Raw genomic sequence first — 4,006 nt, 5'->3', positions numbered from 1 at the left:
ACTAGCAGTGAGAATTTTAAGCTAGATACATCTGCTCAGCTTGTAGACCTGAGATTGTGTCCTTATTGAGATCTGTCAAAGGCCTGCAAAGGTAATTTTTTTTAGGTCATCAGAGATCAGTTCCCCATCCAGTCAGGAAAAAAAGCTTTTACAAACTACAATGTTAAAAGGCACAAATTTGTAAACCTGATGTCACCCATCTGGGCTTCATATTAAAAGAGAACAAGCGTTGGCTGTCAGATGCACGTAGACTGTGCTGAAAATCCCTGTGCCTAAATCAGCCAGACAAGTCAGAGTTCCTGGGAACAGACTTTTAGTAGACCCAGGGCCACGAGCTTTGCCTCCTGTGCCCCAGTATTTCCAAGAAGGCTTGGAGTGGATAAAGAAAATTCCCATGGCCCACAAAACCCTTGGACAGAGAAGGAAACAATGACTGGTGGAAAACTTGTGAAGGGAAACTCATCCTGCCACAAGGGCTGGGGTAAGGGGGATCCTTAAGAGAATCCACTGAGCTTCTCACATGGGAACCCGACAAATGCAGGACTTCCTCCGACACTCCAAAGTGAAAATTAGACAAGGAGATCAACTTATTGAAGATATTGTTAAAAATTGCAAGGCCTGTCAGCTCACCAATGCCCCCAATCAACAGATTACTAAAGGAGCTTGCCTCTGTGAGAATAGGCCAGGCTTGTATTGGGAAGTAGATTTAAACCTGGAAAATTTGGATACAAATATTTGCTAGTTTTTGTAGACACCTTTTCAGGATGGGTTGAAGCCTATCCAACAAAGCATGAGGACCGCGAATGTAGTGGCTATGAAGATTCAGGAAGAAATCCTACCCAGGTATGGCTTCCCAATCCACCGTTGGGTCGGACAATGGACCAGCTTTCGTCTGAAAAGTAAGTCAGGGAATAGCCGCTGCACTGGGGGACGGATTGGAAATTGCATTGTGCTTATAGACCCCAGAGTTCAGGATAGGTATGAGAGAATGAATCGGACTCTAAAAGAGACCTTAACTAAATTGGCCTTAGAGACTAGCGCAGACTGGGTGTCACTCCTTCCTTTTGCTCTGCTTAGAGTAAGAAATTCTCCCTATCAGCTTGGCTTTACTCCTTTTGAAATAATGTACAGGTACCCTGCGCCCATTATCCCTAGCCTTCAGACTGAATTGCTTGCTGATTTGGATGATACTGAATTTTTGTGTAAACTTGATTATTTGCAGCTCGTGCACAAGAAAATGTGGCCCCAACTTAAGGCAGTATATGATTCTGCTTCTGTCCTCCTACCCCCATTTATTCAGGCCAGGAGATTGGGTGTTCGTCCGAGGAGTGGCATAACCCCAAATCCTTAGAAACACGAATGGAAGGGACCCTACGTGGTGCTACTGACTACTCCCACCGCCCTTAAGGTAGATGGCATCACCACTTGGGTCCAGTGCTCCCACGCCAGGCCAGCTGAACCTTTTGCCCTGGACGACGACTACCGTGGTGGAACATGGGAGGTCTCCAAGCACCCGACTCAGCTGCTTCGCCTTCGCCTCAAGAAAAGAAAGTTAGACTGAATATTGTTATAATTTTCTTTTTGCCTTCTTTCCTTACTACCCTGGCTAGTGTTGATGTTATTTTGGCAGCTCACTCCAAAGTGAAGTGACCACCATATTTTAGGTAGTTTTGGGCTTGCTCAGGAATACGGTTATAGCCACCCGACCCTTAGAGCACAGTTGAGAAGTTTATGTATTATTTTGGTTGCTTACATTTGGGTACTAACCACTATACAGCTAATGGTAAGTCTGTGTATAGCTGAAAGTTAATTTTCAGTTTGCAGTAATCCTGCAGTCCCTTGGTAAACTAGACTAAGGTTATAGGTTCCTGGATAGGTAAGGTCAACGCCCCTGAGTCAGCCTGAAGAAGTTACAGAAGATCGATGATCTTCACCCATCAGCCCCACTTTAAAACCGAGGGGACTAGAGTTGTTTTGGGGAAGGTGAGGCAGGATAAACTAGAGGCATGCAAAACCGAGGTACAGAAACTGTACTTGTAAGAAATATGGTTACTATTTTGGGGCCCTATTGGCCCATGCCTTATCTCTGTATCATCCCCTAGACATGCAAGCCATTGAAATGGACAGAATGGAGCCATGATTGGCTCCCAAGGAACCAAAAAGAAAAAGGGGGGAAATGAGTGCCAGACTTTGAAGTCAGGCCCCACTTTACCACGTGAAACCCCACTTTACCACGTGAACCCCCATTTTAACCACGTGAACCCCATTTTAGAATCGAACCCTGAGCCAATCAGATTTGTACCTGTGTCCTAATCTTGCTTGCTTGAACACCTGATTGTTGTAACCTTGTTCTTTGCCTTTATAAGCCCTGTTTAATCACAGCTCGGGGCTCCCTCCTAACCTCCGCTGTGTCGGTGGGTAGGACGAGGCCCGAGGTTGCAGCTTGCTTAAATAAAGCCTTGCCTTGCTTTTGCATTTCAGAATGTCTGAGTCTCGGTGGTCTTCTTGGTGGTGGTTTTCGCGACTTGGCATAACACCTGCCTCCTTCCCTCCCTCCCCTCCCTCCCTCCCTCCCTCCCTCCCTCCCCTCCCTCCCTCCCTCCCTCCTTCCCTCCCTCCCTCCCTCCCTCCCTCCCTCCTTCCCTCCCTCCCTTCCTTCCCTCCCCTCCCTCCCTCCTTCCCTCCCTCCCTCCCTCCCTTCCTCCTCCCTCCCTCCCCTCCCTCCCTCCCTCCATCCTCCTCCCTCCTCCTCGCTTTCTTTCTTTCTTTCTTTCTTCCTTCCTTCCTTCCTTCCTTCTTTTTTTTTGGCCAGTCCTGGGCCTTGGACTCAGGGCCTGAGCACTGTCCCTGGCTTCTTCCCGCTCAAGGCTAGCACTCTGCCACTTGAGCCACAGTGCCGCTTCTGGCCGTTTTCTGTATATGTGGTGCTGGGGAATCGAACCTAGGGCCTCGTGTATCCGAGGCAGGCACTCTTGCCACTAGGCTATATCCCCAGCCCCCTTCCTTCCTTTTTTTACCTTCCTTCCTTCCTTCTTGGTGTAGTTGTGTGTTTTTCTTCTAGCAGGCTCTACAATTTCAGCCAAAGCTCAGCTTGTGACTTTTTCTTTTGAGTGATAATGCTGCCATTTCTAAGGATGGAACTCAGAGACTGCCTGCCAAATTTTTCCCAAGTTTTGTGCTTTTCTGTATTTGCTCAGGGTTATCAGGATTCACACCTTGACCCAGGCCCTGGACAGGCATAAAAAACAGCACCCAAAATGTTTCATGCAGTAATCACATGCACACTTACACACCTACACACAAGTGAAGGAAAGCTTGCTCTACTTTATTCTGTTGAACAATTTCTTATTGTCTTTCACTCTTCTAGTTAAAGAATTATTCATGGTATTGGAATGTAGCCATGCAAACGCGCGCACACACACACACACACATACACAACACACACACAGAGTCAGAGACAGAGAGACACAGAGGGAGGAAGGGAAGGAGGAAAATACTCATTATAGCCTACCGCTTACATTTCAAGATTTAAATGGCAACAAAATAAATAGTATGGGTAATGGAGAGCAGTACATATGATCAGCATTCTTTCTATACATGCATAAAGTGTCATAATGTAACCATTATTTTGCACAACTAGTATGTGTTAATACAAATTTTTAAAGAATAGTTATGAGTGTTCCCCAAACAGAATTCCTTGTAGGTCAAGCTTTTGAGCCAATTCTCCTGAGCCCACGTCGAAGAGACCAAGAGATGCAACCAGCCTGGACTATTAATCAATGAAGATATAAAGGACTTTTAACTCCCCTTCAGTCTGCTCTCCCTGTGGTGGGTCTGTCTCTCTCTCTCTTTCTGTCTCTCTCTCTCTCTCTCCCTCCCTTTTTCTTGCCTATTGTGGGACTTGAACTGTGGACCTGGACGCTGTCCCTGAGCTCTTCAGATCAAGGCTAACTGCTCTACTACTAGAGTCACAGCACCACTTCCAGTGTTCTCTTGGTTCCTTGGA

The sequence above is a fragment of the Perognathus longimembris genome, unplaced genomic scaffold (assembly GCF_023159225.1).
Source record: "Perognathus longimembris pacificus isolate PPM17 unplaced genomic scaffold, ASM2315922v1 HiC_scaffold_5662, whole genome shotgun sequence".
Taxonomy (NCBI): Eukaryota; Metazoa; Chordata; class Mammalia; order Rodentia; family Heteromyidae; genus Perognathus; species Perognathus longimembris.
This window is presented reverse-complemented; position numbering follows the sequence as displayed.